Here is a 12,879-nt window from a genome sequence, read left to right on the forward strand (position 1 = left end):
AATACTCCCACTGTGGCAGACTGGCAGATTGCCAGCTACTAACAGTTTAACAACTGACTCGCAAAATTCCAGAAAACTTAACAATGGGCTTTCACAAGCCAGTATGGGCTGATTCCAGCACAGAGGTACCAACTGCAGAAAACAACTAACACCCTTAGGGATGAGGAACAAAAAGAGGCTGGAACTACCAAAATTTAGAAGCTCGCAGGGGCCCTGCAGAGCTGAAACAGAGATCTGAGGAGCTGGTGCTGCACAGCGATGCTGGTGACAGAGCTGCTAGGAGGCCCACGGGCCTGAGAGCCTGAAAAGAAGAGGCTTCTAAAAAGGAGGTGTGGGGCAGCCTGCCTGAGCCTTGCCATCCACCAGGAGACGGTTTCCACGTGGCAGCTCCCGCTCCACGGTAACCACGGTAACTATGTGCAACCAAAAGGCCACGATCTAAAATAGGGCTATGTCGGAGCAGCTGCAACAGGACTCTGCGGAGCGTGCTACTCAAACACTGAAGAAATATAACAAAGAAGGACCCATTAAGAAGTTGGACAAGAGGTACAGTCCCGCATGACTCTGCATTGTTGATGAAACCAAACCACATCTACTCCTCCTTGGGCCAAGTGGCCATTCTTCCGTTCAAATCTGATTAAAAGCACGGACTATGCCACACACCCAGAGCTGCATGAAAAACCAGGAACTGCAGCCTAAATTCCAAATACCAAAGACCGAGATCTCCAGCCTTGCCTAAGGGAACACCTCGATCCCTGAGTCTTTATTGTGCTGCTTTGTGCAGGGCATTCTCTGTACCAACTTGTGCTGGTTATTTGAAAACCAGCAAAACAGGGTGCTGGTGGCTCAGGCAGTTGAGCGCAGGGCTGTTGATTTCCACTCAGGTCATGATCTCAAGGTCCGCTCTGTGCTCAGGAGGGAGTCTGCTCGAGATTCTCTCCCTCTTCCTCTTCCTCTGCCCGCCCCCCCCCCACAGGTGCGCTCTCTCTCTCTAAAATAAATAAATCTTTAAAAAATAATAAAAATAAAATTTTAAAAATTAGCAATACAGCTTACGTGTGTGTTTATTTTCTATTCCGTCTCTCTCTGGCCCGTGTTTTTTTTTTCTCAAAGTCTATTCCTTGCTGACTCCCAAGTGGAGCGCAATATTTGGAAGCGTCAGAAAAAGACACAAACTGGGTTCAATTCTGACTTCGGGAAGGAAGCGCGGCCAGATGAAAGCTTCGCCAGAGCCGAGCTCACAGGAACAGGAAGCAGGGAGGAAGGAGCACGCCCCTTCCGCCTCCAGAACCGCAGTCTCCCTCGAGCGCCCCCTAATGGAGGAGTAACAGAGAGCCGCTCCAAAGGGGACAGTGGTTTGCAGAGTCCCAGCCCCAACACTGCGGAGCTGAATCTAGAAAGGAGGGTTTGGAGCTGAAAGGTAAATAGCTTCATAACTGACACAGTTATAACCGGAAGAATGATGCTTTATACTTGTATAACTCTTTACAATTTGAAAAGCTTTTAAAAAATGTATTTGAAATAATAACCACCATTTACTAGTATTTAAACCTGCCAGGAGTCATGCTACATTCTATGCACAACATATCTCATTCCATTTTCACAATAATCTTATAAGATATCCTTAACCCCATTTTGTGTACGAAGAAACAGAAGTACAAAAAGATTAAGACAGTTGCCACACATTACACAGGTTGATGGCAATTAAGTGGTTCTCAAACAAAAGTCCTCTGCCTTCATTTCATCATGCCACCTCTCAGCCACAGGGTATCATTTTCAGCTAGGAAAGAAACCAAAATGTCAGCACCAACTTCATTTAAGGTATACTCAAGAAGATTTATATTCAAAGATTTATATTCTTAATGGGGTAGAGCAGAGATCGTATTAGTCATAACGGTGCTTGCTCTCAGTCACTGCTTGGAAGAATTGTTGTGGTATGCAATAAATACTCCAATTAAGAGGTCTATCTATTAAAGCTGGAGGTCTCCTGGAAGTAACAGAAACCATAACAATAGTGACCTAAACAATTCAGGGGTTTCATTTTTCATATGTAAAATGAGTCCAGAGTCCAGCAGTGCAAGAATGATACAGTAACACTGTGATGCCTTCAAGGATCTGGGTTCTTTCTAATGTTCTGCTCCATCATTCTTCCTTTGCAGGTGTCTTCCATTCTGCTGCATGGCTGTGATGAAACCGTTCCTTCATATCTAATGCTGAGTCTGTGTCCAAGTTAAAAAGAAGGTAAGGACAAAGGGCAGCTAATTCTGTTCCTTTACAAGAATTTTCTCAGAAGCCCCTCCCAGGAACTTCTGCTTACATTTCATTGTCCAGAACCATGTCCCACAGCTGCTCACAGCTGAAAGGGAGGTTGGGAAATGCCTTTTGTAGCTAGGCATATTTCCACACAATAAAATAGGGGTTCGTTGAGTTTGAAAAAAAAAGAAAGGCTGGATATTGGTTTGGCCATTATGCACATGAATCACAAAAGGTAAACAGGACTGGTAGGATCAACAGTTTATCTCCCTTTTACCTATTTGTCTATCTCTTCTTTTTCCCAAGCTCTTCACTTTTCGTTGATTCTGTGACCCAGATTTCACAAAGCAGCCTTGGTTGAAAGTGTTCATCCCTTTGTCCCCATAAATTCCCGCATAATTGCCAGCGCCGCATCCTGACTTTGGTTTGGAAAATGTGTCAATACAAATTACTTACTTTTTTTGTTATATTTCTTTTTTTTACTTTAAATTCAATTTAGGGACACATGGGTGGCTCATTCGGTTAAAGCGTCTGCCTTCAGCTCAGGTCATGATCCCGGGGTCCTGGGATCGAGCCTTGCATCGGGCTCTCTGCTCAGCAGGGAACCTGCTTCTCTCTCTGTCCCTCTGCCTGCTGCTCTGCCTTCTTGTACTCTCTCTCTCCCTCTCTCTGTCAAATAAATAAATAAAATCTTTAAAAAAATAAAATTAATAAAATTTAAAAAAATAAATTCAATTTAGTTAACATATAGTGTATTATTAGTTTCAGGGGTAGAATTTAGTGATTTATCAGTCGCATATAACACCTAGTTGTGTTCATAACATCAAGTGCCCTCTTTAATACCCATCACCCATCAAGTGCCCTCTTTAATACCCCATCCCCATGCCCACCTCCCCTCCAGAAACCCTCTTTGTTTCCTAGAGTTGAGTCTCTTATGATTTGCCTCCCTCTCTGTTTTCATCTTACTTTATTTTTCCTTCCCTTTCCCTGTGTTCGTCTGTTTTGTTTCTTAAATTCCACATATGAGTGAAATCATATGGTGGTTGTCTTTCTCTAACAGACTTATTTCGCTTAGCATAATACCCTCTAGCTTCATCCACATCATTGCAAATGGCAAGATTTCATTCTTTTTGATGGCTGAGTAATATTCCTATATATATATATATATATACCACATCTTCTTTATCCATTCATCTGTTGATGGACATCTGGGCTCTTTACATAGTTTGGCTATTGTGGACATTGCTGCTATAAACATTGGGGTGCGTGTGCCGTTTCGAATTACTATGTTTATATCATCTGGATAAATACCTAATGGTGCAATTACTGGGTAATAGGGTAGCTCTATTTTTAACTTTTTGAGGAACCTCCATACTGTTTTCCAGAGTGGTTGCACCTGTTTGCGTTCCCACCAACAGTGTAAGAGGGTTGCCCTTTCTCCGCATCCTTTCTAACATCTGTTGTTTCTTGAGTTGTCAATTTTAGCCATTCTAACTGGTGTGAGGTGGTATCTCATTGTGGTTTTGATTTGTATTTCCCTGATGCAGAGTGATATTGTTATAGTCTTTAACAACCCTTCAGTTTCTCTTATATATAATTTAGGCACAGCTAACTCTGAACCTAAAGTCCCCAAAAGTCTGTCTTTCTTTCTTTTCTTTCTCTTTTTTTTTTGTTTTGTTTTTGTTTACCATTTTGCCAAACGTTTGTCCTTCTCAGTAATTCAATTTAACATTCTTGAGGGTTTGAGACCATTGCTGGACCATACTGATATATCAGGAGGGCATATTACACATATCATATGGAATGATATTTTCCTTCAACAGAGTATATGCTCTCCTTTCCATTTAAGGCAATTGTGAATTTGAAGAGTGAGGGTTGGGAGATCCCACGAGTCTGGCCTATGAGCTACTTAACTCTCTCCCTCACCTCTCTTCATAGTACCTAAACCATAATAAACAAAACCTTAAACAATAGGTAGGTTTCAAGAAAATGGGAAGTATTCCAAGGAGGCACAGCACCCAGCAGATCCTTTCCTATTTCTCTCCCTCTCTCTCGAAGAGATCATAGTCATGAGAATCAGTGGTGGCCAAAGACTTACTAGGAGGATGTGTGAAGTAAAATGCAGGTGATACATCATAATTTCTTTGCAATATCTTAGCCTTCATTTTACCAGGTTGTCATAAGGTGTTGATCTCTGTGCGCACGTATGTGTGTGTGTGTGTGTGTGTGTACACACACTCAATTCTACACACCTGTACCACCACAGTGGGCCCTTATGCCTTTTTTCCTCTTTTTCTCCTGTTTTTTTAATAGATTTTTTATTGTTATTTTTTTTTAAGATTTTATTTATTTATTTGACAGAGAGATAGAGAGCACAAGTAGGCAGAGCGGCAGGCAGAGGGAGAGGGAGAAGCAGGCTCCCCACTGAGCAGGGAGCCCGACGTGGGGCTCGATCCCAGGACCCCGAGATCATGACCTGAGCCGAAGGCAGCCACTTAACCGACTGAGCCACCCAGGCGCACTTTAATAGATTTTTTAGAACAATTTTAGATTTACAGAGAAATTGAGCAAATAGTACAACATTCCCACGTTCCCCCCAGACCCTTCCTAACATACAATACACCCTATTATTACATCTTACATTAGTGTGGTAGCTTTGTTACAATTAATAAGTCAATATCGATACATTATTATTAAACAAAATCCATACTTTATTAAGATTTCCTTAGTTTTTACTTAATGTTCTTTTGCTGTTACAGGATCCCATCCAGGATACCGCACTCAATGCATTTACTTATCATGTCCCTTTAGCCTCTTCTTGGCTGTGACAGTTTCTCAGACTTTCCTTGTTTTTATGACCTAAACAGTTTTGAGTAGTACTGATTAGGTGTATTATAGGATGCCCCAAACATGTGTCTGATGTTTTTCTCATGTTTAGGCTGGGGTTATGGGTTTGAGAGATGATGATTACAGAGAGGAAGGGCCCTTTTCATCTCATCATATCAAGGCTACATACCATCAACATAACTAATTATTGTTGATGTCAACCTTGATCAGCTGGCTGAAGTAGTGTTTGTCAGGTTTATCCTCTACAAAGTTACTTTTTCTGCCTTTTTGTACTGCCTACATTTTGTAGAGAAGCCAATGTGTGCAGCCCACACTTAAAGAGTAAGAAGTGGGGCACCTGGGTGGCTCAGTCAGTTAAGCGTCTGCTTTCGGCTCAGGTCATGGTCCTGGGATCAAGCTCAGCATCGGGCTCCCTGCTCAGCGGGGAGTCTGCTTCTCCCTCTGCCCTTCACCCCGCTTGTGTGTTCTCTCTCTCTCTTGCTCTCATTCTCTCTCTCAAATAAATAAATGAAATCTTTTTTTTTTAAAGATTTTATTTATTTATTCATGAGAGACAGAGAGAGAGAGAGAGGCAGAGGGAGAAGCAGGCTCCCAAGGAGCAGAGAGCCTGATGCGGGACTCAATCCCAGGACCCTGGGATCATGACCTGAGCCGAAGGCAGACGCTTAACCATCTGAGCCACCCAGGCGCCCAATAAATGAAATCTTAAAAAAAAAAAAAAAAAGAGTGAGAAGTCATGTTCCCCTTCTTTAGGGTGGAGTATCTACACAACTTATTTGGATATTTTCTGCATTGGAGATTTGTCTCTTCTCCCTCATTTATTTATTTATTTGATCATTTATCTGTGTCAGTGTAGACTCATGGATATTTATTGTATACTTTGGGTTATAATCCAATACTACTTTTATTTTTTAATTAAATTATTTAAAATTAAATTATTTTAAATTATTAAAATTAAATTTATTTGATTTAAATTGTTCCAGCTTTTGCTATTGGCATCTCTTTCAGTTGCCTCTTGTGCCCCAATGACATACATCTTTCAATGTGGGTTTTTAAGGGAGCTTTTTTTTTTTTTTGGCTCTTCCTTACTTTTGGGCACTATAAGATGCACCAGGCTCATCTTGTATTATTTCCTGCCCCAGTCCTAGAATCAGAGATTTCTCCTGTTATATTTTCATTTTTACTACCAATTCTAGTTCTTTCAACAATTGGGAGAAATGGTTTCTTACCAGCAATTAGCAGCTCTGGCAGGCAAACCCAAAGCAGCATGGGCAGTGGAAGGAACGATGAGAAGCAATCCTGTCCCCATCCTCATCCCTTGCCGTAGAGCGGAGCCCTGGGCAACTATTCCAGAGGACTTGCTGTGAAGAAATAGCCTCCAGCTCACAAAAGTCGAGGGGGCTCCCATATAGCCAGAACCTGGCACGGGACACTGGGTTACCAGTATCAGCAGCTCCCAGCCTGCTGGCTAAAGTTGAGCATTTGTAATAGGAGTGAATATTTGAGTGACATATAAATGTACTAGCTCATCAGAAATGGGATATATGCTGGAATTGCTGTATTAAAAGACCTGGACATGTCCTGGGCTGGAGGGTAGGGGGTAGGGGATTCTTTGTTCAATGAAGAAGCATGAGGTGCCTATTTCCTTTTGCTTCCAACAAAGAGATGAGAAGCAGACACAACAAAATAAGTTCAAAGGATGCAGATCCCTAAGGAATAGACGGAAAATGGGGTTTCACATCTTCCTTTCCATGTAGTTCCCAGGAAGTGAGTCATAATTTCAGAGCATCCCTAGAGTGGGTGTTTTCCTTCTAGAAGAATCTCTGCTCTGTTTCCTATGTGCCAGGTAGAGTAGAGAATATTGAGATTAGTAAGATCCTTGACTATGGGGACCATAAAATCCAATGAGAAATGTCAGACATAAACAAATCCATACACTGTAAAAATTCCATAGAGGAGTAAGCAGAGAAAGAAAAAAATATTCCAGCCTGGGGATCCGAAAGACTTCACAGTAGACTTCACAGTAGAAATTCCAAATGAGCTGGGCTTCCAAGGACCACTAATGCTTTCCTGAACAGAAAAGCAGGTAAGGGCATTGCAAGCATAAGGAATAGCATGTGTGAAGGGCAGAGCAGTGGAAAAGCACAGTGTGCCTAGAAAGAGCATGAAGTCCAGTGTGAATGGAGCAAAGGGGGTGTGTGGTAGGGGGAAAAGAAGGAGGGGAAGGTAGAGGAGGTGGAAAAGTGGGAGGATGGCAACAAATGAAGCCATCTGATGAAGACAGATATGGCATGCGGAAGAGTTTGGCCTCTATCCTGGAGGCAGTTGGAGGCTGACTTCCAACTCTGCTTTTGGCCACAGAGCAATTGTACTGTAAATTGATAAAGCAGCATTTGTATTTACTCGTCTACAAGCCAGACATAGCAAATGCACAGATCCCCACGGATATATTCCTCGCCAGGATCTTCAGTAATCAGGGCAGAGAAGGGACAGGGGGATTACACATACCAAAAACAAGTCACCCATGGCACCCAACCCAGCCCATCACCTTACATCACCACATGGCTCAACTTAGAGAGGATTTGGGGAGGAAGAAAATTCTCTAAGCTGAAACAAAGGGACACATCTCCAAATATTTCTCTCTCTCCTCTTCCTTCCACATACACCAGTTCTGGGCCATTTTACCCAGTTGACTATTCACTCCTCCTTTCAGCACTTGTTTCTCTAGGCTTCTAGGACATGTCATTCTCCTGGTTGTCTTACTGCCTCCTGGGATGCTCCTTCTGAGTCTCTTCTATAGTTCTTAATGTTGGAGCCCCAGGTTTCAATCTTTGGACCTCTTTCCCATCTTCACTCATTCCCTAGGTGCTCTCATGCAGATGTATTACTTTAAATACCATCAATATGCTGACAATTTCCAAATTTGTATCTCTAGCTCAGACCTCTCCCTTGGATTCCACACTCTGTGTTTGATTGCCTGCTCAATATTTCTACTTGAGATGTCAGGCATCTCAAACTTAAGATGGATAAAAACTAAACTTTTGGTCTTCCAAGGCACATCTGTTCAGTAAACATAAATCACATGAATCCTTTTAACATATAAATCTTATCACCTCATTCTTCTGCTCAAACCTGTCCAAAAGCTCCTCTGTTTATTCACACAGTAAATGCCAAAGTCCTTAAGTTCCCCTACAAAGCCTTTAACTATCGAATTCCCTCTCCTTTACCTGCCTGACACTGATCTCCTATTACTCTCCACCTTGTTTCTTCCACTCCAGCCACACTGGCTTCCTTGATTTTTCTCAAATACATCAAACACACGGTAGCCTCAGAGCCTTTACACTTGCTAGTGCTCTGCTCAGGATGCTCTTTCACCCAGATGATCGGAGTTCAGATATCATTTTCTCAGTTAAGTCTTTCCCAACCACATTATTTAAAATGCTAAATCAGGACACCTGGGTGGCTCAGTCAGTTAAGCATTCAACTCTTGACTTCCCCTCAGGTCATGATCTCAGGGTTGCATCAGACTCAGTGCTGGGCATGGAGCCTGCATGGGATTCTCTCTCTCCCTCTCTAAAAAAACATAAATAAATAAAAATAAAATGCTAACTCCATCACCATCAATACCCCGTCCAGCACCTCCTATTTTCTCTGCTTCATTTTCTCCATGGCACTAGTCACCATCTAATCGGGCATCTCATATAGTTTTTACTTATTAACTTACTGTTGTTTTTCTGTCTCTTGTGCTGCCAACACTAGAATATAACAACACACAAGGTTTTTTTCTGCTTTGGTCACTGCCATATCCCTACTGTATAAAACAGAGCCTAGCACAGAGGAGGTCAATAAATATTTTCTAAATCAGTGAATCAATCTAGGGAGAAAGCAATGAATTTAGAGCTTGAAGACATAGGTTTGAATCTAGACTCTGTGACTTTTTTCATTACTTTTGTCAAATGATTTATCCTCTTGGCCTCAAGTTCCTCATCTGCAAATTGGGGGTAATAATCTCTGTTTCACATGTGTGCAACAAATATTAATTAAGATTATACATAAAAACACAATATAGTGGGCGCTCAACAAATGATTATATATTCATTTACCTTATTTAATTTTTCTGACAAATCAAAAAGCCAACCCTGTAATAGAACGGAGCTTTATCCATTGCTAGCAGTTCTTAGAAAAAGTATGATTTGTAAAAACTGAGTTTAGGGGCACCTGGGTGGCTCAGTCAGTTAAGTGTCCAACTCTTGATTTCAGCTCAGGTCATGATCTCAGGGTTGTGAGATCAAGCCCCACATCGGGCTCTGTGCTGGGCGTGAAGCCTGCTTAAGATTCTCTTTCTCCCTCTCCATCCGTCCCTCCGCCTATCCCTCCCTCTCTCTCTCAAAAAAAAAAAAAAAAAAGAAAGAAAAAGAAAAAAACTGAGTTTAAATATCTACATTTTATATAAACATTATTATTTCCATACTACATATTAACTCCTCAGACCAATAGGAAGTTAGGTTCCAAATATATTTTGTTAATTAAAACAATAGGCTAAAGTAACAAGTTGCCTATTTTGTGTCAGATATTCATTCACAAAAAAATTTATTTCACGTTAAGTACCTACTATGTTCAGGCACTGTTCTAAGACCAGAAGACAGAACAGTGAACACAACAAAGTCACTGATTTCATAGCATGCATCTTCTTTTTTTTTTTTTTTTAAGATTTTTATTTATTTATTTGAAGAGAGAGGCAGTGAGAGCGGGAACACAAGCAGGGGGAGTGGGAGAGGGAGAAGCAGGCCTCCCGCAGAGCAGGGAGCCCTATGCTGGGCTCCATCCCAGGACTCTGGGATCATGACCTGAGCTGAAGGCAGATGCTTAACGACTGAGCCACCCAGGCACCCCACAGCATGCATCTTCTAGTGGGGGAAGAAATGAAGAAATCTCTTTAAACAGTAATGTGTTATAAAGGAAAGAAGGGGGCAGAGAGTGATACTAAAGACAGCAATGCTATTTTTATGGGATGGTCTGATCAGGTGAAGCTTGATCAGAAGCCTGAATGAAATAAGGGACTAAGCTATGGGAATGCCTGGGGAAAGAACGTACCATGCATAGGAAACCATAAAGAGAAAAGCCCTGAGGTAGAAGCAAGTTTGATAAGTTCAAGAAACAAAAAGGAAGTCGGTGTGGCCATAGATGCACAAGCAAGGGGGAGAATAGTCAGAAACGAAATGACAGATTATCTTGGGACCACCGCATGTAAGGAGTTACAGGAACTGGCTTAACCGCTAGCCATTAACCTTTAAATGATAGGACATATTTTACAATAACATGACTGGTGTTTGGATAATATTCTGGCATATCCCACCTGGGTTTTTTTCCTAGGAATTTAGTAATGATTTGTTTATTATTATCATCATACTATAAATACAGTCTTGAAGCTTCTTTTTATACTTAATGTATCACACATTTAGCACAGACTTCAGCATTCTTCGAACATATATATTTCATGGTTGTATGATGTATCACTATGTTTGTGTACTGCAATTTAATTAATCATTCTTCACTGAAGGTGTTTTTTATATTTCATTATTGTACAGAATGCTCAGACTTGGATTAAGATGGTGGTGGACCAGGCTAGCTTTCCCCCCTCCCCGCCCCAAATCTCTAGAAATGACAGAAGAAATATATAGCAAGAAGAGGGGGAAAGGAAGAGGAGAATGTGGGGATGAAGAAGAGCAGTGGGGATGAAAAGGGAGAAGAAAAAGAAAAGGATGAAGAAATAATTTTTTTATCTGTGGACCAGAATAAGCACGTCATCAGTAGACCAGAAATTTGGAGGAGTCACTGAAAGGTAAAAAGCAAAGGAAATCACAGCACGAAGTATACTCAGAAGAATGCTATGGAATTCCTATCAGTGTTCCAGGTCAGATATAATTAGTACAAGGAGCGGGAGAAGCCCTTTCGCTCCCAACAGGGTGTTAGTTGGGAATTATAATCAGAGCAGCTATGCAAGTCAGCCCTTCTCTGTGCTTCTTCATACTGAAAAATGAACAGTAGATTCACGGCTCTGGTCTATGGACATGCTTGTGATGGAGAGTTAGGACAGTGCCCAGATAGCTAGTTCTACCCAAGCCCCCATATCCACAAGTCCAACATACCCTGCCTGTATATGCATCTTGCCTTTCACCCATAATCACCAAATTCTGTACCCAAAATTATGATTCACACTGAAGCACTAAGGATTTCTCAAACACAAAGATAAACAGCCAGCAAGCGTCTCTAAACATCACGAACTCAACAAAAGAGAAGGGAAAACAGTTCTGGAATAGCAGCATCTCTGAAAATCTGCTCCTCCATAAAAGCAATGAGCACACTGGCAAATATTATCTAAATTAACATTTTCAGAACTCTGAAAATTAACAAAAGGCTTGAAACAACCCAAGGAGTGTTTATTAAAGAAAAATGACTGGTTTTCAGTAAGAATGGTAAGTTTATGGTGCTTTAACTTACCCTGTTCCCATCCCCGCCCCCTAGCTCCAGAGTAGGCTTGAAAACCAACAGCCCTGCAACTATAATACTTATGAGAAACAGCATCCCACAGCCAATGGAAGGGACAGAATATACTTGAAATCCCCCCAAAATCTCCATTACAAGAGAATTATCATCATTTGAGCTGCCTGGCAGCTCCCTGGTGTTCTAACAGTGTGTTCTTAGACTCTGCATGTCTATTGGGCATTCACTAGTCATAGGGCCAAACTGTCAGCCACATGTTTCTCATTCTCCTGCATGTCAGCTTCCTTGAAATTCTCCTTTCATGTGCAGATCCAAACCTGGGTCCCTACCCACTTTCTTATCTGATTCTCATACACCAAGCCAATATTTCCCCTGCCCTGAATCATCTTAGGTCCAGTTACCAGGCAACTAGAGACCACACCTATAGCCCAGGGTAAGCCAGAATTATTCATACTGGCCAATTCTAAACTGTTTGTTCTGCCTTGCCTTGCTTTGCCTTCAGAAACCTCAATACATGTTCCATCTGAGGTCTTCCCCTCATTCCTGCTTCTACCTAACCGACCCTGGTATTTTCCCTACGGCTCTACATGGTATGGTGGGCCCCCTTCTATCAAGAAATGTACGTTAAAAAATTCTTTCAGTGGCATTGGCCTCTGCATGTCATCATTCAGTCATATCGCTATGAACTAAATCCCAGGTATAATTTTAAAATACCTAGAAATCCCCACTCACAGGACTAATCTTTACTTGACCTGACTCAGGAGCTCAATCAATGTGAACAGATTTTCCTACAGTGCACTTATTGAAAAAAAAATCAGTGGCAATTCTTTAATATTACAGCTGCCTGGGTTGGGATTAACAGCCGTGGCAAACAAGAAACTAACTAAAAAAATTCAAAAAAATATTTTTTTAAATCTAAGTAATGAGATGTCCATAGAAGGGCTTTGAAAACTGCCACATATTCCTGGAAATCTAGACGTCAAAGTGCTCGCACAGTACTGTGTACATACCCAGGAAAGACCTGAGAAGGCCCTTATCTCTGACCTTTGACTGAGCTTAAGACTCTGTGAAGTAGGAAGTGAAGGCTGAGGCAGAGCTGTAACTACCAGAATGTGGAAACTGCCAAACGTGCACACAGAACCCTTTGGCAAAGGCAGGGAGAATTACTGGTTCAGAGCATTCAAGAAAATGCCTAATCTTTAGTTGGCCACCAAGCTAACTGAGCAGAGACTTCAGTGGCCACACATGACCAAAAAATAGTGACTTTACAGAATT

General features: G+C 41.6%; 1 pseudogene; it reads left to right on the forward strand.

Moving 5' to 3' along the window:
- Positions 1-415: 415 nt before the first annotated feature.
- Positions 416-641, forward strand: LOC115940210 (dynein light chain 1, cytoplasmic pseudogene; annotated as a pseudogene).
- Positions 642-12,879: the final 12,238 nt, after the last annotated feature.

The sequence above is a fragment of the Leptonychotes weddellii genome, chromosome 2 (genome assembly GCF_054177405.1).
Source record: "Leptonychotes weddellii isolate Sample4059 chromosome 2, ASM5417740v2, whole genome shotgun sequence".
NCBI lineage: Eukaryota > Metazoa > Chordata > Mammalia > Carnivora > Phocidae > Leptonychotes > Leptonychotes weddellii.